Source organism: Hyperolius riggenbachi, chromosome 6 (genome assembly GCF_040937935.1).
Source record: "Hyperolius riggenbachi isolate aHypRig1 chromosome 6, aHypRig1.pri, whole genome shotgun sequence".
NCBI lineage: Eukaryota > Metazoa > Chordata > Amphibia > Anura > Hyperoliidae > Hyperolius > Hyperolius riggenbachi.
In genome coordinates, this window is record NC_090651.1 from 306,853,585 (window position 1) to 306,877,051 (window position 23,467).

Below are 23,467 nucleotides of genomic sequence, written 5' to 3' on the forward strand. Positions count from 1 at the left end.
CATCATCCCGCCGCCCGTTCGTAACTGGTTTGGAGATTGGTTACAAAGAAGCGTTCATAAATGATAATTCGGCAAATTGTATCAATTAGTAGCCACCTTTACTTTAGGGTAACCATATAATCAGATCAATTGATAGAATGATTACATTTTTTTACCATTAAAAAAAAAAAAAAAAAAAAAAGTTATGTCAGGAAGAAGTCGATCAAAAGCTCCAGACACTATTTCAGATATCAGGGGAGTTTATCCAAATTATCCAAATCATCGATCGAATATGTGTTTATGTGTTACACTCACACAAAGTTGCAATGAGATCAGAGTCGAAATGCATGATCAGGAACAGCAAGTCAATCTACAGATGATTGAAAGCAGTCAAAATGACAGCCAATTCCAATGCAAACGACTCAAATTTTCCATCCTGCTTGTTTGACAGAACTCAGAGCGGTATAGATCACTTTTTATCGATTTATCAACCACAAGTGTCTCTGAACCAAATAACACGTACTAACGTGAAAACAATTAGCATGTGCCATGACGACAGCCTGCTATGCATTAGCCTAATCACATAAAGGTAAACAGACACTAAATCACATTTGTACGTTTACTTACAAAAGTAAAGGGATTACATTACCATTACTAAAGAGCACATATGCAGCTGAGTACACAACTTGCTATGAGCCATGCTGTAAAATACATCATACAGGTTTCTCATAGATACAACAGAGCAACCTTTGAGCATGTGTTGTTTACAATGCACATCCAGTTAGTGGCTAGGGCATTGGTTCACCACATTGGTATTGCAGGTACAACTGTATAAAGATCATGTTTGCCTATTGTGGGTCAAACCCCTTGACGCATACACTGCAGTAATGGTGTAATTATGTTTATATAGGATTGGGATTGCGATTGTAAATGTATATTTTATGCTTGTAGAAGATGTGAAGAATCAAGCAAGAAAAGCAAATGCAGCAATCACACAATGGTACCCTATCCAGGGAAATAAAAACATCTAAAAAAAAAAAAAGTACTTCCCCCCCCCCCCCCTCCCCCTGACCCATGAGTCAAACTCATGATCTCATGCTTCACAGGCAGAGGCAATACCTCTGGACCTCTTCAGCTGACTAAAAGTACATTTTTAATACCAAGGTGAAGTAGTCCTTTTATATGCCAGTGAAACTTGAGAAGTTACACGACCCATAACTAAAAAAAAAATCCAGATCTTTGTAAACAGGTGCCGCTGGAGACTCATAAAATAGCCAGAGAAACAGTCCGTTAAGGGAAAAGGAAGTGGGGGGTGGATAGACCACGGCCTCGGAAAATTAATCTATAAAAAGAACAGCCAAGGCCACAGGGATCAAGGAGAAGGGGACAACCTCGAAAAACATGAAGAGCAGTGGAAGAAGAAATTAAAAAGGTGGGAAAACATGGAAAGAGATCAATAGAATAGCAACAAACAGATCTGAATGAAAAGTCTTCACTGATGCCCTGTGCTCCATTGGTAGCTGAAAGGGACACATAAATGACTGTGTGCATAGGGTTGCAATTATTGCGCATTCAAGCAGATTTTATAGCATGATTGTGTCACGGTTTCCAACATTGAACAAAAAATACAGCAGGACAAATTTTTAAATTGCTGAACAACAAGAAAATCACATAGTACTACATTTGCTATGCCATTTTCTTGAGCTCCCATTGTCTCAACCCAAAAGACAATGTTGCAATAATGCAGCACACACTGCGTTTGTGTTTAGGTAAAAATATTATTACACAAGTGGGAAAAGGGGACTGTGTTTACTATGTCAATGATGATGCCCTTATGATGGGTAAATCGTGTCTGATCCAAAAATGTGATCAAAATGCAGCAAGTGGGAAAGGGCCCTTAGTTTCCAAAATATTTTACAAAGTAGGTTATACACCACTTTAAAGCAGCAGGGACAGCCATACTATACCAGAAAAAACAACACATATATAAGTAGCTAAATACTTGTTGTCCACATTTTGATTTAAAGAGAACCTGAACTGAAAATAAAAAGTAAAAATAACCATACACAAGTCATATTTACCTCCCCTGTAATCTACTCAATCTCTTTCGCCTTTCCTTCATCCCATTTGTCCACTGTGATTAATGGAATTCTCTGTCCTCCATTTTAAAAATGACCATTACCCCATAACAGCTTCCTGGGTAGCACACTGTTAAACTGCAATATCACCAACTTGAGCCATAGGGAAACATGGACATTACTTTGCACTTTCAGTTGAAACGGACAGCTGCTGATACATAACTGACAGCAACTAGAATATTTAAATTCTGACAAAATATTGTCAGAACTGAAAGGGATCACTGTAAGATGATAATGCTGAGCTTCTGAGAGGAACTGACGGTGAGGTTAGTATGTAATATTTATTTGCAGCTAAGTCATGTGTATTTTAAATAATTTTACTCAAGTCAGGTACCCTTTAAGTGAATTTTGCATAGTAAATAAATATACCTCTAATTAACACAAACTGCGCCTGCCAGAATCAACTCCAATTGGAAAAGACATAATCTCAAACATACAAAGAACTTTTTCTATGATTAGTGACAGAGTCTTTTAACGAGTATTCGCTATCACAGGTCCTTAGATATCATTCAATGTTGATATGACAGCGCTCCTCTTCTCATCTAGAAGTCAAACAGAAATAAACAACCGCACATAGTGCATTACTGTAATCTCAAACTTTAAAAGTCCCCCAAACGTGCATGCGTGATATAAATGTGCTCCACTCGTGATCCATATAACCCCTCCACACCAGCAGCTCACCAGATGGACACCACCTCACATCCAGGTGGGTCTAGCGCTTAGCCTTAGAGCGGCCAACTCCAATCACAAGGTTCCACACTGCCTTTGTTCACAATCGGATAACTCCGCTTTTAATATATACAGTTCCACATGTAAAAAAAGGGTATAAAAACATACATAGCGTAATACAGTTTGGCTAGAAAAATATGGCCTGCGCAATCTCAGCGCACTCACGTAAGTTTGAGGGTATCAGGCATCTCGGGCATCACAGCCCAACAGTATGTCTCCTCTGCTAGCGGTACCGGCGTCCCGATAAACCTCTCCGCGTGGCAGCCTTATCCCTCACCGTGCGCGTCTCTCCTAATGCCCAGTGACGTCAGCGCTCCTGGTCACGCCCTACGCGTTTCGTCCAATGGACTTATCAGAGCCCCTGATGAGTCCATTGGACGAAACGCGTAGGGCGTGACCAGGAGCGCTGAGGTCACTGGGCATTAGGAGAGACGCGCACGGTGAGGGATAAGGCTGCCACGCGGAGAGGTTTATCGGGACGCCGGTACCGCTAGCAGAGGAGACATACTGTTGGGCTGTGATGCCCGAGATGCCTGATACCCTCAAACTTACGTGAGTGCGCTGAGATTGCGCAGGCCATATTTTTCTAGCCAAACTGTATTACGCTATGTATGTTTTTATACCCTTTTTTTACATGTGGAACTGTATATATTAAAAGCGGAGTTATCCGATTGTGAACAAAGGCAGTGTGGAACCTTGTGATTGGAGTTGGCCGCTCTAAGGCTAAGCGCTAGACCCACCTGGATGTGAGGTGGTGTCCATCTGGTGAGCTGCTGGTGTGGAGGGGTTATATGGATCACGAGTGGAGCACATTTATATCACGCATGCACGTTTGGGGGACTTTTAAAGTTTGAGATTACAGTAATGCACTATGTGCGGTTGTTTATTTCTGTTTGACTTCTAGATGAGAAGAGGAGCGCTGTCATATCAACATTGAATAGTAAATAAATAGAAAACGGTTTCAGGCATTTTCCATCTTTACATTATCTTTTTTTTTCCTGACTGAAGCCAATTCTGATGTCCTTTCCTCCCTTACTATTTTGTTTCTAGGAAATGCACGGTCATATCTAGATTGCTTTGTAAACATATGTGAGCACAGCATAGATTGCATTTCAGCAGCCTCTACAGAAATAGGCTTCTCAGCCTTAGCTTGTCACATTGAACTGTCCTTAGCCATTCAGTGAGGAGCAGGAATGTGGGAGGGGAGATAACAAGCTTCCCTCTCCTCGGCAATGTACCAAATAGAGCCAGGCTGACTGAGATAAGATTTATTGCAACAGAAACATTTATGATTATATTGGAATGCTTGCAATGTATGGCTCAGGTCTGCTTAATAAACAAAGAGCAGTGGGTAAATTGAATTTGATTTTATGGCCGGCAATCCCAGTTTAAAGAAGAACTGTTTTTTTGTTTATGATCCTCCAACCCCCAAAGCTCACAAAAATAGCAATCCTTTTCGAATTTAAAAAAAAGTAAAATACCTTATTTTCATTGTGAAGCCCTTGGCCATGTGACCGTGGCAAGGTTCTTCTCTCTCCTAGCACGGTGGATCTTCTCCTGGAAGGTTAGGCCATGTTTCCACCTCCCCATATACTACTGTAAGAGGCAATGAGCTGCTGGGTTCTTTACTTGTCATACAAGGTTTTGCCTCTCATCTAAACAGTGAGTAGGAGGAGAGGCTAGTCACATGACCATAGGATTCATATTAAAAAGAAAATGATCCTCCAGCGAGGCCAAAGTACAAGTGATCTGGTGACATCATGACAGCCTGCTCAATTTCACAAAACTTCAACTGGTATTTTTCAGGGCAGTGATTCACCAACTGAACTGTAACTGCACTGGCATAAAAAGCAGATATCAAATTACTACACCAGCAATTTGGAGCATGAATATTATGAATGATTACCGTTACATTGTTGAAGGAGTCAAACTATCGTTTTGTGAATTCAGTGAACGTTTGTAACTCAACTACACTCACATGTTCTGCTAGTCCTTTGGTAGAGCCTTTAATTAGCCAACGGCCTTAATATATACCTGGGGCTTCTTCCAGCCCCTTCAGACCTTTGGCTTCCTCACCAGCTTCCCAGGCTGCCTCGATCCTTTCACTGCGTTTGTAGAAAGGACTATAATATGAACATGAAGCACAAAGTCTTGGGACTAGACACTATATTTCTTTAGACGTAGTGTGAAGGCCTTTGATTTAGGCCTTGTGTGGAACACACTTCGCCTTCACTTTTTTCTTGGAACCTTTCTGTAGGGTGTTGACACTTATTACTTCTTATCATACTATATTAATGTTTTGAATTGGAATTTCTTTGTTTGATTTCTTTTTGTAGAAAGTGCTTGCACAGTGGCCTGATGAAGGGCATTATATGCCCGAAACGAGCGTGTCGTTGCCAATTGATTTTTTGCTGAAAGCCTTTTTGTATCAATTATTGAAATTCCTGTGATTATTCATGCAAATAAGGAGCATCCTGCAGAAACCTTTTTTAGAAATGTATATTTGTGTCAATAAAGATTTTTGATATTTTTATACCATAAGATCTTCAAGACTTTTTGCTTCATGTTCATATTATAGTCCTTTCTACAAACGCAGTGAGTTGTTTTGAAGTGAAGTGGATCACATCAAAAAGGACCTAAGGGTTTTTCCAGTCTTTTTTCCTAGATACACAAAAAAAAAAAGATTTTTTTCCCCAATTATAATATTACTGCCTCGATCCTTTGCCAGGGTTCTCTGAAATTTCTCCAGTCATGGTGAACTGCACCTTCGCGACCCCATTGAGCACCCGTCGCCGGGAGCGTACTGTGCCTGCGCATTACTACTGCCCAGGTGCAGAATGCGCCTGTCGATGGGAGCTCAATAATGGCAAACATGCAGCAGAACTGCGCTTGCGACGACTGGCCCAGACTGGAGAAACCCCTAGCAGGGCATTGAGGCTGCCCAGTAGGACGGCAAAGGAGCCAAAGGTCTTAAGGGGGCTGGAGGTAGCAAGGCAGTGGATTCAGAGAGTCGGAGCAATTTTGGGTACATGGAGTCAGTCGGTAGTTTCAAAAACTGAGGATGATTTTTGCACAGACTTAAGATTAGTCACAGATGACGGGGAATTAGACAAGCTAAACTCTAAATACATACAGGGTGCAGACGTGTTTTCCTTCTGTCCTGTGCAAGCGTTCAGATCCACTTTAAAAAGGAAACAAATATGGCAGCCTCCATACGTCTCTTAATCAAGTGTTCTTTAAAGGGGCACTACAGCGAAAAACTGTAAAATTTTAAATATGTGCAAACATATACAAATAAGTACATTTTTTCCAGAGTAAAATAAGCCATAAATTACTTTTCTCTTATGTTGCTGTCACTTACAGTAGGTAGTAGAAATTTGACAGAAGTGACAGGTTTTGGACAAATCCATCTCTTCATAGGGGATTCTCGGGGATATATTTATTTTCAAAGGCACTTAGTGAATGGCAGTTGCTCTGTCCAACTGCCAATAAACTGTGTAGCGAGCAGGGAAGCTGGCCAGCATCATTTTTAAAAATTATTTTTAGGGAATATCTTTATAAAGAATAAAAGCCTTGCTGAGAATCTCCTATGAAGAGATGGACTAGTCCAAAACCTGTCACTTCTGTCAGATTTCTACAACCTACTGTAAGTGACAGCAACATAGGAGAAAAGTAATTTCTGGCTTATTTTACTCTGGAAAAAATGTACTTATTTGTATATATGTTTGCACATATTTTACATTTTACAGTTTTTCGCAGCACCTTTGTCACCCATTTTCCACACCTGCACTAATCCACCGAATGGTGGCAACAAAGTACTATAATCCCATCTGCCAGTTCTTGTGAGAGGACAGCATTTAATAGTCGCATGAAGACAAAGTTTTGCCACTGCACTTTGCAATGTACAAAGCTGAACTGAAATCACTGAGGTTTTATTTTTGCTATTCAAAAAAAGTGGGATTTCCCTTTCATTAAATTAATACCTATTGCCCCATGCAGTCCCAAAGAATTATGCCTGGGAACCCAGAGACAGAGACTGGAAAATCACATGGCTGGGAATAAAGGCAAGCTTGATTTGCTGTATTCTTGCCTGTTAGTTTGATGATCCACAGTCTACACGCCAGCTGAAATCACACAGCAGACTCGTGTTGAACGAGGAGATGACTGACACAAACCTCGTGAGCAGTTCTCTCACTGGTATGAGAACTGGCAACGTGCTGGGGAAATGGTCACACACTAGTTCTTAAACCCCCCTTAATGAATGAGTGACACATTCACCTACAGCACAATTACAGCAGTGTTACATTTACCTCATCTTTGAAGCTGGTAATCTTCCCATCCTCTTGTAGAAACACAGATCCACAGACTAGGAATAGGAAGGAGCACTAAATAAAACACATTCAGGCATGCAGTGGCGGCTCTAGGGATTTTTTTTAGGGGGTGCTATGCAGGTGCTGGACCAATTTCCAAGGGAGCTGATGACCTGCGTCGCGGCAAAAAATGGTTGTGGCTACAACCTGCCGCGGCAAAGAAAAAATGGGCGTGGTCATGACCGGATGAGGGCGGGGCTAACTAATTTAAAGTGAACCCAGGGTGAGAGTGATATGGTGGCTGCCATAATTTATTTCCTTTTAAACAATTCTAGTTGCCTGGCAGCCCTGCTGATCTATTTGGCTGTAGTAGTGAACTGAATTACACCAGAAACAAGCATGCAGCTAATCTTGTCAGTTCTGACAATATTGTCAGAAACCCCTAACCTGCAGCATGCTTGTTCAGGGTCTATGGTTGAAAGAATTAGAGGCAGAGGACCAACACGGCAGCCAGGCAGCTGGTATTGCTTGAAAGGAGATACATATGGCAGCCTCAATATTATTCTCACCTTGGGTTCCCGTTAAAAGTGCAACGCAAAGACAGAGGGCCCAAGTTTTGGTGACCCTTTCCCCAGAAAATTCACATAATGTGAGCAGATTTGAACAAAAAACACGTTCAATAACCCCAATATGCACAATCGTTTAACGATTGTGCATATTGGGGTCATATCTGATAACGATTGTGCATATTGGGGTCATATCTGATAACGATTGTGCATATTGGGGTCAGATCTGATAACGATTGTGCATATTGGGGTCATATCTGATAACGATTGTGCATATTGGGGTCATATCTGATAACGATTGTGCATATTGGGGTCATATCTGATATCAGATATGACCCCAATATGCACAATCGTTATCAGATATGACCCCAATATGCACAATCGTTATCAGATCTGACCCCAATATGCACAATGCTCAGCAGATCTGACCCCAATATGCACAATGCTCAGCAGATCTGACCCCAATATGCACAATGCTCAGCAGATCTGACCCCAATATGCACAATGCTCAGCAGATCTGACCCCAATATGCACAATGCTCAGCAGTTCTGACCCCAATATGCACAATGCTCAGCAGTTCTGACCCCAATATGCACAATGCTCAGCAGTTCTGACCTCAATATGCACAATGCTCAGCAGTTCTGACCCCAATATGCACAATGCTCAGCAGTTCTGACCCCAATATGCACAATGCTCAGCAGTTCTGACCTCAATATGCACAATGCTCATCAGTTCTGACCCCAATATGCACAATGCTCAGCAGTTCTGACCCCAATATGCACAATGCTCAGCAGTTCTGACCTCAATATGCACAATGCTCAGCAGTTCTGACCCCAATATGCACAATGCTCAGCAGTTCTGACCCCAATATGCACAATGCTCAGCAGTTCTGACCAAAAATATGCACACTGCTCAGCAGTTCTGACCACAATCAGCAGCACCACCTGAAAAAGAAAAGAAAAACCCATTTACTCACCTACAGTCAGAAGACCTCCTGTTCCGACCTCCTCCTCTCCCGACCTCCTTGTGGCGCGCAGCTCAGCTTCTACGATCCTCTTCCTTCCTGCAGCAGCCTGCATTATCCGGCAAGCAGGGCTACGGGAAAATGGCCGCCCGAAGCCCTGCACTGCAGACTCCAAGTCTGCAGAGCAGGGCTTCGGGCGGCCATCTTACCGTAGCCCTGCTCTGCTGCTTCGGGCTGCCGCTGTGAACTGACTCAGCGTCTCTTAGACGCCTGAAGTCAGTTCACGCCTTTGGGGGTGCTTGGACAAATTTAGGGGGGGCTTGAGCACCCCCAAGCACCCCCCTGGCGCCGCCACTGCAGGCATGTACTGCTTCGTGAAGTATAACTCATACAAGGAAATAACAAGTAAGGTCACTACACCAAACCAACCCACAATTAGTTGCAGTTACAGTTAGAAGACAACCGAGGTGACATGTGACATGAGGAGATAGACATGTGTATGTATAGTGCCTAGCACACAAATAACTGTTGTGTCTTTTTATTTTCTCTTCCTGAAAGACTTAAACATCAGGTATACAAGTGACCGTGTCTGTCCGGTTCAGAAGCTGGGTCGGACTATAGCGTAACCCTCACTGATAAGGAAGTACAGACGTAAAACACTTTCCTGTCCGTAAATGGCTTTTGCGAGCAGGAAAGAGATAAAAGGGTCAATAGTTGCATGAATCATTGAGCAGAGACAATGAAATAGTAAAAATGCAAAAAGTAGATTTAAATATAAAATAAAACTGAGATATCGTAAAAAGTCATTTTTAGGAGGAGGAGGATAGATACAATCTCATCAGCTGATCTTTACCTCGCATGTCCTTTAAAGAGAACCCGAGGTGTTTATCAGACATGCATATTAGCACACAGAGGCTAGTTCTGCATACTATCACCAGCCTCCGTTGCCATATAGTGTGCCCCCAGGCCCCCCCCACTCTGCTGTCCCACAATATAAAAACCACCACGCTAGCGACACGCAGCTTGTCGCTAGCTGGCTGTTTACATTCTAGCTGTCATTTACCGCCGCTCCCCCGCCTCCTGCGTATTGTCACTCTCCGCCTGTGTCCCTTCCCTCCCCGCCTCTGTAAGCCAATTGGAGAAAGCTTACGGAGGCGAACGAGGCCTAAAAGCACAAAATCAAACACATGAAAAAATACATGCAGTTTTTCTGCAATTTTTTTGCGTTTGCGATTTTTTCTCCTTTTCAATGGAGTAAGATACAGTTCTTTTACACTACATGCAATTCCACTTTCCAGGTTTGACGCGATTTTGCACGCGATTCCGATTTTTGATGCGATTAAAAAAAGTCCTGCATGCTGCGTTTTTCTGCGTTTTTCTTCTTGTGTTGGTAGCATCCAGTAAAAATCTCTAATCGGAATCAGAATTGCCCTTTGCAGTGTAAAAAGAAACCTCATGTTTATTTACTTAAAAACGCAGTCCTCTGCTTCTCTATTGAAATACATGATGTGGGTTTTAACCACTTCAGGATCACAGGTTTTTCCCCTTAAAAACCAAAACAACTTTCACATTTCAGCGCTCCTCCCATTCATTCAGCGATAACTTTATTGTTACTTATCACACTGAAATGATCTATATATTGTTTTTTTTCGCCACAAAATTATGCTTTCTTTGGGTGGTAGATTTTGCTCTGAATTATTTTATTTTATAAGCATTGTAAAGGGAAGAATAAGGAAAAAAAGAAAAAAATGATTATTTCTCAGTTTTCAGCCATTATAGTTTTAAAATAAAATGTGCTTTGGTACACAAAACCCACACATCTTATTTGCCCATTTGTCTGGTTTATTACAACGTTTAAATTGTGTCCCTAGTACAATGTATGGTGATAATATTTTAACTGGAAATGAAGGAGCATTTTTCAATTTAGGGATTTTTAATACTTTTTCACTTATTACAAGCACTTTTTTTAAAAAAATAAACTCTCATGACATCCATATTAGAAAAGTCCCTAAGGTAACTATTTATGTAAAAAAAATTAAATGATGTAATTTTTAAAAAAAAATTTAACAAGTGTTTTATTTCTGTAACTGTGGAGCAGGGATGGAAGGGGTTAAAAGTAGTAAAATAATAAGAATAATAATAATAAACTTTCTATGGAAAACAGTATAGTGGCATAAATAGGTGTATTTTACTTTTTGGCCACAAGATGGTGCTATTAATAGAACACAGCCAAACACGGAAGTGTCCGGTCTGAGAGCTTATGACGTTAACAAGCTCTCCGAAGACAAGGGAACGGTGATCGGGATTGAGAATCAAAAGATTCTCACATCCTGATCACAGATGGAGGGGGCTGCGACGGTGGATCGGCGGAAAACAGCGCAGGGATCGTGAACGCAACGGTAAGGCAGCAGTACGCATATCTACCCCCCTGATCTGCACGAGAAGTTTAAAGGGGCGAGGATATGCGTACCAAGGATCCTAAAGTGGTTAAACGTGTTTTTGATAAATATGCAGCAAGTTGCGCATTTTGAAAAATGCACATTGTAAAAATGCACATATACTGTATATACCCGCAAATAAGCCGACCCGCGTATAAAGCGACCGGTGTACCCACTTTACCCTCAGAAACCAGGAAAAAGTGATTGACTTGCATATAAGTCCCTGCCCAGTATAGCCCCCTCCATAGTACCCAGATGTGCCCCCAGTACAAGTCAGCCCCCCCCCCCTCCCCATAGCCAGATGTGCCCCAAGGGTGATAGAGCGGTGTCTCAAGATGCCACTAGATAGCGTCATAAATATGAGGCAACGATTGCCACACAGGAACAATCCCCGATCATTGCACCGGCTGACAAGTTGCTTGCACACTCTGCTCCACAAGCCAGGGGACACAGGTAGTCTTGAGCAGCGCACTTTGCACACCATGTAGCAGGCGATAGGGGCCACAGACACAGCAGGAAGCCAGCTGATAATAGCAGGATCACTAGTGCAAGATTCTTACGCTCCTCTGCCAGTAACAAAACCTGCTCCACCATTTGTTCTGCTGCACTGACTCACATATAAGCCAAGGGGGGGGGGGGGGTAACTGTTTAGCACATTTTTTGTGCTGAAAAAAATTAGGCTTATACGCGAGTATGTAAGGTATGCATGTAGACAATAGGACTTTCATTACAGACAAAAATGCTAGCGATTTTGCCTAGTGTGCTCCTATCAGTGAGATATTTATCTGTACATAAAATAATTGTAATTGAATTTGCAGGTGATATGGCGATTTCATGTGATCAGTATTATGCTCATATCCAGGGCCGACACTTTCATAGAGGCAAAGGGGGCAATTGCACCAGGGCTCCAGAGGCTCAAGGGGCCCCTCAAGGTGCCCCTCCAGCTATGGTGACCCATGAGAGCGGGGATGCTGTGTGTTTATTCTGTACAGGATAAGAAGGAGGTGAATAATGGGAACCACAAAAACGCTTTTTTAGGGGACATATGATGGGCACCTAATGATATTGTGCGATGGGGGGATTGGATTGGGCCTGGCAGATGGCTCAGGAGCCGGAGGGAGGGCTTGTGCTTTGGTTGGAAGGGGGGCTCCCAGTTACTTTGGCTACAAGGCCCCACTGTAGCTAGAACCGGCCCTGCCCATATCATCCCATGTACGTTCAGCAATAGGCTTCAGAGACAATGTTATAGCGATCGCCAACCTGCAACACTTGGCAATGATAGTTCTGCACTAACCTCAGCAGGCGCCTAAATGTCAGTGCGGAATAACACACCACAGACGGCTGTTACGTGCACATCTACACCCACTAATAATAAGCAGCAGCAAAACACAAACATTTACAATTCTTTTTACTTTGTATTTATCTAGTTTGGCCTTATAAAGTGTTCACATGAACACCCTGAAAACTGATGGAGCTGGGCTGTGAAAGGACACAGGACTGTAAATTGCTCAGTATATAAACTTTGTTAATATTATGTGTACACAATTTTGGATACATTTACGAGCGCTGTCCGGTCAGCCAGAGGGGAAATGGATGTGGAAACTGAGAAGATAACATTTTCTTCTAGAGAAGAAAATAGCGGTTGAGAAGCTTACAGTGGAAACACATGCTGGCTGAGGCGGACTCTGTGCTGGTAACACCTGTAGGTGAGACATGTGAATCACTGGAAGACTGCATTCTCAGAAATGTATACATCTTGGTGAACAAATTATCTAAAAAAAAAAAAAAGAAGAATGCATCTGAAAAGGGGAGTAATGCAGAATGAGGCAGCAGGATTGCCAAATACTCTGACAGTAATGGATTACAACACAAAACAGATCCAGCCATGTCAGAAACAACTCCAGATAAGACACAAATACAGAACCCTGATTATACAGTGTGTGTGTGTGTGTGTGTGTGTGTGTGTGTGTGTGTGTGTGTGTGTGTGTGTGTGTGTGTGTGTGTGTGTGTGTGTGTGTGTGTGTGTGTGTGTGTGTGTGTGTGTGTGTGTGTGTGCGTGTGCGTGTGCGTGTGCGTGTGCGTGTGCGTGTGCGTGTGTGTGTGTGTGTGTATGTGCGTGTGTGTGTGTGTGTGTGTGTGCATGCATGTGTGCGCGCGCATGTGTGTGCGCGCATGTGTGTCTGTGTAGGACAACTTAAATATGGCAGCATTTAAACAATACCAGTTGCCTGGCAGTCCTGCTGATATATTTGGCTGCAGTAGTGTCTGATTAATACCTGAACTAAGCATGCAGCTAATCTTGTCAGATCTGACAGAATGTCAGAAACACCTGATCTGCTGCATGCTTGTTCAGGGGCTATGGCTAAAAGTATTAGAGGCAAAGGATCAGTGGGGCTGTCAGGCAACTGGTATTACATACAAGAAAATAAATATGGCAGCCTCCACATACCTCTTGCTTCAGTTTCACTTTAAAGGACATCCCTGCACTTTGATTGGCCCAATAGGATGGCCGTGTCACTTTACAGGAAATTGTGCCAAAGTGCGGGCAAAATGTCCTTTAAAGTGATTAGATCCGCAAGAGCTCAGGGCAGGATGAGTGGAGCTCTCGTCATTGGCAATTAGCAGGCATAAGTTCGTAGCGCTCGCTATGCTACTCTGATAAGACACGTTAACGGTGATAAGGCATGCTATTTGTTATAGTGAATCAACCCCATTGTTTTATAATTATGTGTTATGTTCAGTAGCAAAAACTGTTTTTTATTTCTAATCAGGGAGATATGTAGTGCTACTAAGAAGCATCAGGGCCTGAGCCTACTAACACAGTTGTGCGCAGTTGTGTCCGCTTTTCAGCATCTGTAACATTGATGTGTTGCTGAAAAGCGGACACAACTGTGCACAAATGCGTTAGTGCGCTCAGGCCCTTAATATTTACTACTAAACGCCAGCAGATAAACAGCCTGAGTTCTAGGAAAAAATGTTAAACTGTTATTTTTTAAAAAAAACATTTTTCCTTTGCATTTCTAAAATCAATTTTCTCAAAAACTACAAGGTCTTTTTGAAAAAAAAATTTTTTATTTAATTTATTCCCCTTAATATACATCGCAATTTTGGTGATTATAGCTTGTATAGAGGCTTTGCTATTAATCGCTTAACCACTTAACGACCGCCTAACACAGATAGGCGTCGGCAGGTCGTAAGTGGTATTACATGGAAACTTTCCATGTCAGTTCACAGAGGGTGTCTCCGTGAACAGCCTGCATGCCTCCGATCGCGGCTCGCAGGTGAAATGTAAACACGCGGGGAAGAAATCCCTGCTGTTTACATAATACGGCGCTGCTGCACAGCAGCGCCGTAAAGGAGATCGGCGATCCTCAGCCTCTGATTGGCCGGGGATCGCCGGCATCTGATAGGCTGAGGCGCTACACCTGCTATTGCTGAAATTCTGTCTTGTCCCCATTTTTATTGCCTGATGAAGCGGGCTGGTCCTGCGAAACGCGTTGCACTGTTTTGGGGTACTAATTAATAAATGTGACTACTATTCAGACAGTCTTTCGTGTCTGCTTTATGGAGGTAAGTCCACCGCTTCCTCCCAGCAAATTTTAAAGTTTTTATCCACTTTTATCCTGCTGGCGCCTCTGTTCTCCTACTGCTATACCGTGTCCACCCCTGGTGGAGGGGTGTTCTACCCCCTTTCGCATCTACAGAAAGCGACTTCTTATCCCTGAGTGAGGACAGGTCTAATCTCCTCACCTGCCTATACAGTGGTTGCCTGTGTGGTAACCCATGTTTGTGAGTATAATTTTCTCACGATAACCTTTACTTCATTTATGCTTAACATACTACACTATATTGGGCTCTCGGTTTCTCTACACTGAATGACCAAATCGTAATTACAAATAGCCGTAACGGCAAAAAAAGTACGCAAAATTTAGCATAATCATAATTAGCAGATTACAAGCATCACTAATGGGTTTGGCCTTTTCTCCGTCAGTGCGGACCTCTTGGCGAACTGTTTAGCATGTGTACGAGTCTTTCCTGAAGTGAGAGGAATACGGAGGTGGCCATCTTCATTACCTTATAAACAATGCCAGTTTCCTGGCTCTCAGGCTGAGCTTTTGGCCTTTGTTGCTCTTGAGTCCCACACCTGCTATAAGCATGCAGCCAGTGGAGGCAGACCAGAGCAAAGCATCTGATCTGCATGCTCATTCTGGGCCAGTGACTTATAGTATTAGACGCAGAGCATCAGCACTGAAGTTAGACAACGGGCACTGTTTATTACTGAGTGAAGATGACAAAATCCTAGTGAGGACTTGTTCACACTATGGGCTTGATTCACAAAGCGGTGATAACCCAGTTATCACGCCTAAAAGACTTTAGGCGTGATGACCTTTTCACCACTGAGTTATCACCGCTTTTTCCTGCTCGTCGCGCGAAGTTACCGCGCGTACGCGCGTGCGCAAAGTCCCATAGGGCTTAAAGCGTCGGGTGCTGCGCGCGCACTTACGCGCGTACGCGCGGTAACTTCGCGCGAGTTTCTTCTTATCATGCCTAAAGTGAGTTTAGGCGTGATAAGGGTCTTTTCACCAGCGTGCAAACACTTTGCACCGCTTGGTGAATCAAGCCCTATGAGTGTTTGTGTACTTTTTTTAAATGCTGGCAATTTTAGAAAATCACCCTAAAAGCTCTTGTACAATGATTCACACATGAGCGGTTTAATTACGATCCGCTTCCAAAAACGCTGCCTGTGCTATTTTCTGAGCACTTTGGCTCAATGGAAGGTATAGGGAAATCGCTAAGAGCTTGAAAAAACGCTTTGTATAGAGATTTCACGAGCGCTTTTAAGAATAAACACATTGTATTTATTCATTTCTGGGTCAAAGAGTTCACTTCCTGACTGAGGTCAGGAAGTGAAAAAAAAACGAATCGCTCATCAAAAGTGCCTAGAAAAGCGCTGACACAAAATCGCCCAATGCTCAGAAAACGCCAGGAATCACTAGAAAAAAAAATGGTTTGCGATGGCACTGGCGATTAATCATGTGAACATAGCCTTATTGTCCATAACCTTATTGGGTACTCAGCTTTTCTTTTAAAGTGTAATATTTATTCTGCTGGACACATGAAAAAGAGAAACTGATGCTCAAGGGAGTTGTTCATGAAAGAGAGGGTCTGCTGAAAATGATGATACACATGGAAAAGGGGGCTGTACCTGGAATGGGCGGGACGCTGCCGCACAAGAAAGGGGAACCACAATAGACTTGGCATAGGGGCACAAATAGTATAAATCCGCTTTGATCAGCAGTCACATGAATGAGTGAGCAATGCTTACAGTACTTGATTCTACAACAAACAAGACACTCCTTTCTACAGCAATATCCCCTGCTACAATAGTCTACTGTAACTATATGCAGACATACTATTTACACCCCAGCTGCTCCTACCACTCCTCCAGGAAAAGTGACACAAGCCAAACATATCCACGGTGAGTCATCTTCTGTAGTAATGTCATGCTTTATCACAAAATGTTTACCCTATTACTGGTTAAAGGGGAACCTGCTTTAGACATGCCATAGCATCAGTGGCGTAGCTAAGGAGCTGTGGGCCCTGATGCAAGTTTTACATTGGGGCCCCAAAGCACTCTATACATAACAACTGATACAGTGCACCAAAACCTGCCAATGGCAACTACAGTGTCAGAGGTGCAAGAAGGGGATGGGAAACAGTTTGTTAATGATTACCACTATTCAAAGCATCTACAGAAGTGATTATTATGAGCACAGGACTAATAGAGAGCAAATACTGCAGTTGAGGGAGGACCCCTCTGGCTCAAGGGCCCCGATGTGGTCGCAACCTCTGCAACCCCTATTGTTACACCCCTGCATAGCAGGTATCACTGTTACATAAGCAATTCAGTCATTAAAGAGGAACTGTAGTCAAAATAACATAATACAGTGTTGGCCCATTGTAAAATCTTTCCTCTCCCTGATTTACTTTCTAAAATGCATCACAGGCGGCAATATCTTTAGCACTGGCAAATGACCTCTGCGGATTGTTCATTACAGACAGTTCTAACATTTTCGGGGGGAGGTAGAACTCCGCTATATATATATATATATATATATATATATATATATATATATATATATATATATATATATATATATATATATATATATATAGCGCTATAGGGAGTATTTCAGTATTTCTGATGCTGTAAAAAGAATATTTGACATAAAAGTGGGTATCCTGAATAATCTTAGTGATTCTCCAAAGTCATAGACCAAAACTACCAGAGATATACTGTGTAGTGAGGAAGAAGTTGGACAGTTTTGTAGCCTTCACATCTGTGTGTAACAGCACCTGCTGCTATGCACACTGTTGTACCGCGATAGCTGCTATTTCAGTCTGAAGAAATATTCAAAATAAAACTACCACTTCCTCTACCACATAAACAAAGCTCTACACAAAGTATAATTACTGCACAGTGTTAACCTGCTTCTTATTATAATACTAGCAGCCAGTGCCAGGGTGTTTGTAGATGAGTAAAATGTAATTATTTTTGGGAAATGCACTAACCTGTCAATTTATATACACATGACATAGTTGGGTTGAAAAAGACATACATTCATCAATTTCAGCCAGAAAATATGGACACTAGCCTGCATCCCTACATAGCTCAGCTGATTCAGGGGAAGGAATGGACCAAATAGCCCTAAAAAAGGGGAAAAAAAACTGAACCAGCTCATTTCGGTGCCCAGAGCTCAGTGCCGAGCACCAAAGCTGGGCGCCATCATAGTACTAGTGCTATGCTCTGCACCTCGTGCAAGAGTAATTTGGGGATCCGACGATCGCCAGACCCCGAATTACATCTCCCTGCGAGTTACTACAGCTCGGAGGGGGAATAGTATTTAATGCTGAGGGGGATTTGAGCGGTATCAAGGTCCTGCACCCAGCTCACCAATGGCGTGCTAATACTTCCACAAAGCATTAGGCCATTGTTACAACCATTGTGCATGACTTTACATTTTTCAACACTGAACTCCATCTTGCCATGCCTGTATAGCCATTCTATTCACCTCCTTCTGCTGTATGTCACCATCTTCCTGTGTGTTAATAATTCTCCACAATGAATCCTCTCTAAAAATAGCAAGATTACTTTTTTACTTCATCTACTTGGTCATTAACTGAAAAGTACCAGACCCAGTACTGACCTCTGTAGGACCCCACTGCTAACAGTCACACATTTTGAATATGAACCATTACCCACAACTCTTTGCTTTGTGTCCATTAGCCAGTTCCTTATCCACATATACAGATTCTTCCACACCCCAGTCCTTGCATCCTCAACTTCTGCACCAGACAATCTTTCCTGGTATTAGGGCAACAGTCACGCCAGTCGGCGGGGGGGGGGGGGGGTCCACTGCGCATGCCCGGCCACGCACACGCCCATCGCGTTTCCAACGCCAGGAGTGTTCTGAATCTGTGCAGATAGAACTGCACAGGTGCAGAACGCTCACGGTAACGGGAGGACGATGGGCCAAGCATCTGGTGCGACTGAAGCCCTAATACTGGGCGAGATTGCAGACTAATGGAGTGGCCGGGGAGGACGACGAGGAAGGCAATGGTGTACATGAAGCTAGAGGAAGCCTCAGGTAAGTTTCAATTCTTTTTTTTACTTTGTCCCTTTGAAGATTTTGAAAATATCACTTAGGAGAAAACTCATTAGAAAAAAATAATTGCATATGAGTGTCCTCAGCATCAAATATCTTGTACTCTGCAGGTTGCATGGCAATGGCAGAAGGACACTGTTCACACAGAGAATAGTTCATTAGAAGTACCGTGTATGTATAACATAGGGAGCGTGCTTACATTTCTGTGGTCAGCCAGAATACTGGCGAAATACACATTCCTGCAGACAACATAGAAACACCACTTGTTGCACGTTAAGCATTTCTCACGGTCCTAATAACTGCTGTGCTATAGACTTCCAACAACTGCTGTCAAGACAAAACTCCTTAAAGGAATACTATCGATTCACATATTTTTTTCAATTGACACAGGAATTGTTTGGGAAGTGCTGCTAAGTACTGGTGTATACATTTTAGTAGCAACCTCTTTGTTTACTGTTAGCAAAATACATTCAAAGTTTACTGACGCCAAAACTGACGGCTGACTGAGCCATGAGGAGAGGGGAAATTCCCCTCACACTTGATCAGTTAACTCTATGTGTAGCTCTGTGTGTGACAGAGAGAGACAGGACACAGGAGCTGCAGCTGTTGGGAGCTCTGTTTCTGACTGAAGTGTCTGAAGAGAGCACAGGAAATGTAACTGTTTTTGCTTTTAGAGTTTGAGGTTTGATATTTGCTTTCCGTAGTCTGATGTGCAACTCTGGCGGTGCATTGAAGCAGACACCCCTTCTGCAATTGATTTGTCCCAATATAGCTAAATCCAATCCTCAATAAATTACAGTTTTTGCCACTGATATTTACCATGAAAAAGTAGGAAAATGTTTACACAGCTACTTAGACATTATTTGCACACTGTCATTTTAGAACACTTGGGTATCGATAGTATTCCTTTAATGAACCGAAGTAGGATATTAACCCCCTTGCCGGCGGGAATTGGACCGACAAGGGGGTTAATATCCTACTTCAGCGCACCACTATATATATATATATATATATATATATATATATATATATATATATATCTATATCCCTATCTCTATCTGCATATCTATATATATACACACACACACATACATATACATATATATATATATATACATATACACATACATACATATACATATATATATATATACATATACACATACATATATATACATATACACATACATATACACATACATATACACATACATATACACATACATATACACATACATATATATATATATATATATATATATATATATATATATACACACATACACACACACACATACACACATACATACATACATACATACATACATACATACATACATACATACATACATACACACAGTGGGTTGCAAAAGTATTCGGCCCCCTAGAAGTTTTCCACATTTTGTCACATTACTGCCACAAACATGCATCAATTTTATTGGAATTCCATGTGAAAGACCAACACAAAGTGGTGTAAACATGAGAAGTGGATCGAAAATCATACATCATTCCAAACATTTTTTACAAATAAAGAACTGCAAAGTGGGGTGTGCGTAATTATTTGGCCCCCTGAGTCAATACTTTGTAGAACCATCTTTTGCTGCAATTACAAATTCCAAACATTTTTTACAAATAAAGAACTGCAAAGTGGGGTGTGCGTAATTATTTGGCCCCCTGAGTCAATACTTTGTAGAACCATCTTTTGCTGCAATTACAGCTGCCAGTCTTTTAGGGTATGTCTCTACCAGCTTTGCACATCTCTAGAGACTGAAATCCTTGCCCATTCTTTGCAAAACAGCTCCAGCTCAGTCAGATTAGATGGACAGCGTTTGTGAACAACAGTTTTCAGATCTAGCCACAGATTCTCGATTGGATTTAGATCTGGACTTTGACTGGGCCATTCTAACACATGGATATCTTTTGTTTTAAACCATTCCATTGTTGCCCTGGCTTTAGAGCTGGGACAAGGTCCTCCAGCACCCAAGGCTGAGACACCAAAGTGCCCCCCCCCCCCCCATTCATCAAACACTGATTACTATTAGAATAAGATGCATCCCAGGGCCCCCAACACCCTCAACACCCTAATCTCTAGTTATCTGACTTGCAGTCACTGCCATGTATCCCCTTTTCTTATTTCTCTCGGCTACAAACACAATAGGGGAATCATAGCTGAGTGAGTTGTGTGCCCCCTCCTACACAGCGCCCTGAGGCTGAAGCCTCTCCTACCTCTTCCTCGGCCCAGCCTGGCTTTATGTTTTGGGTCATTGTCCTGCTGAAAGGTGAACCTCCGCCCCAGTCTCAAGTCTTTTGCAGTCTCCAAGAGGTTTTCTTCCAAGATTGCCCTGTATTTGGCTCCATCCATCTTCCCATCACCTCTGACCAGCTTCGCTGTCCCTGCTGAAGAGACGCACCCCCCGAGCATGATGCTGCCACCACCATATTTGACAGTGGGGATGGTGTGTTCAGAGTGATGTGCAGTGTTCGTTTTCTACCACACATAGCGTTTTGATTTTGGCCAAAAAGTTCCATTTTGGTCTCATCTGACCAGAGCACCTTCTTCCACGTGGTTGATGTGTCCCCCACATGGCTTGTGGCAAACTGCAAACGGGACTTCTTATGCTTTCGTTAACAATGCCTTTCTTCTTGCCACTCTTCCATAAAGGCCAACTTTGTACAGTGCATGACTAATAGTTGTCCTATGGACAGAGTCTCCCACCTGAGCTGTAGATCTCTGCAGCTCGTCCAGAGTCACCATGGGCCTCTTGACTGCATTTCTGATCAGCGCTCTCCTTGTTCGGCCTGCGAGTTTAGATGGACGGCCTTGTCTTGGTAGGTGTACAGTTGTGCCATACTCCTTCCATTTCTGAATGATCGCTTGAATAGTGCTCCGTGGGATGTTCAAGGCTTTGGAAATCTTTTTGTAGCCTAAGCCTGCTTTAAATTTCTCAATAACTTGATTCCTGACCTGTCTTGTGTGTTCTTTGGACTTCACGGTGTTGTTGCACCCAATATTCTCTTACACAACCTCTGAGGCCATCACAGAGCAGCTGTATTTGTACTGACATTAGATTACACACAGGTGCACTCTATTTAGTCATTAGCACTCATCAGGCAATGTCTATAGGCAACTGACTGCACTAAGATCAAAGGGGGCCGAATAATTATGCACACACCACTTTGCACTTATTTATTTGTAAAAAAATGTTTGGAATCATGTATGATTTTTGTTCCACTGCTCATGTGTACACCACTTTGTGTTGGTCTTTCATGTGGAATTCCAATAAAATTGATTCAGGTTTGTGAAAAAAATGACAAAATGTGGAAAACTTGAAGGGGGCCGAATACTTTTGCAATAGATAGATAGCGATAGATATAGATAGATAGCGATAGATAGCGATAGATAGCGATAGATATAGATATAGATAGATAGCGATAGATAGAGATATCTATCTATATATATATATATATATATATATATATATATATATATATATTTATTTACATATATACACACACACACACATATACATACATACATACATACATACATACATACATACATATATAGATATAGATAGAGAGAGAGAGAGAGAGAGATCTACCTCCCCCTCTCCATCTCCATCTCTATATCCATCTCTATATCCATCTCTATATCCATCTCTATATCCATCTCTATATCCATCTCTATATCCATCTCTATATCCATCTCTATATCCATCTCTATATCCATCTCTATATCCATCTCTATATCCATCTCTATATCCATCTCTATATCCATCTCTATATCCATCTCTATATCCATCTCTATATCCATCTCTATATCCATCTCTATATCCATCTCTATATCCATCTCTATATCCATCTCCATATCTATATCTATCTATATCTATCTATATCTATCTACCGTATTTTTCGGACTATAAGACGCTCCGGACTATAAGACGCACCTGGGTTTAGAGGACAAAAATCAAGAGAAAAAAAATATTCTAAACCTGGTGCATCTATAGTGCAGGGGTGTCTTGTAGACCCTTTTCCCCCCCAAGCTGTCCTTGTCTAAGCTTCAGTGCCCATCTACACTAACCCCTGCTGCCCCTGACAGCTAGACCAAGTACCCTACACTAACCCCCATGCCCAACCAGTAACCTTGTACTACACTACACTAGTCCCTGATGCCCCCACCAGTAGCTACACTATATACTACACTAACCCACCCCTGCTGCCAGACCAGTAAACTTACTCTGCACTACACTAGTCCCTGATGTCCCCCCCACTTTCTACTCTACACTATACAACCCCACCCATGCTGCCCCACCATTTACACTACACTGCGTTACATTAAATTAACATCTGCCTCCCCCAGAAGCTACACTTACTAAACATATTCATTACAAAGTGGATGATCTCACCACATTGACAGAATGCTCCTTGGTGTGGGATCCAGGGACCTCAGCATACCGGCTGCGGGACAGAAGAGGAGCGATCCTGGCGGCAGCTGTCCTCCAACACTCTGGACTTGCAGCGGCTTGATAGAAGAGGGGCAATCCCAGTGGCGGCTGTCCTCCCTCGCACTGCACTTGCGGCAGCTGGTTAGCAGAGGGGCGATCCCGGCAGATGTCATCCTACTTCGTGCACTTTTGGCGGCCTGGATTGAAGAGGGGCGATCCGGGTGGCGGCTG

At 42.5% G+C, this 23,467-nt stretch overlaps 1 protein-coding gene across 5 annotated transcripts in view; it reads right to left on the reverse strand.

Annotated features, from left to right (window-relative positions):
- LOC137522835 (galactoside alpha-(1,2)-fucosyltransferase 2-like) overlaps positions 1–23,467 on the reverse strand; it is a 321,802-nt gene that overhangs the window by 113,698 nt on the left and 184,637 nt on the right. Inside the window, exons 1-3 of one of the 5 annotated variants that reach the window (XM_068242967.1) lie at positions 6,208–6,263; positions 5,980–6,106; positions 4,328–4,501 (exon numbers count right to left, since the gene is read on the reverse strand). The exons of the other annotated variants lie outside the window; for them this stretch is intronic. The gene's annotated coding sequence lies outside the window, so the exon portion shown is untranslated. Of the gene's footprint in view, positions 1–4,327; positions 4,502–5,979; positions 6,107–6,207; positions 6,264–23,467 lie in introns of those variants that run through there. 5 annotated transcript variants of the gene reach the window in all.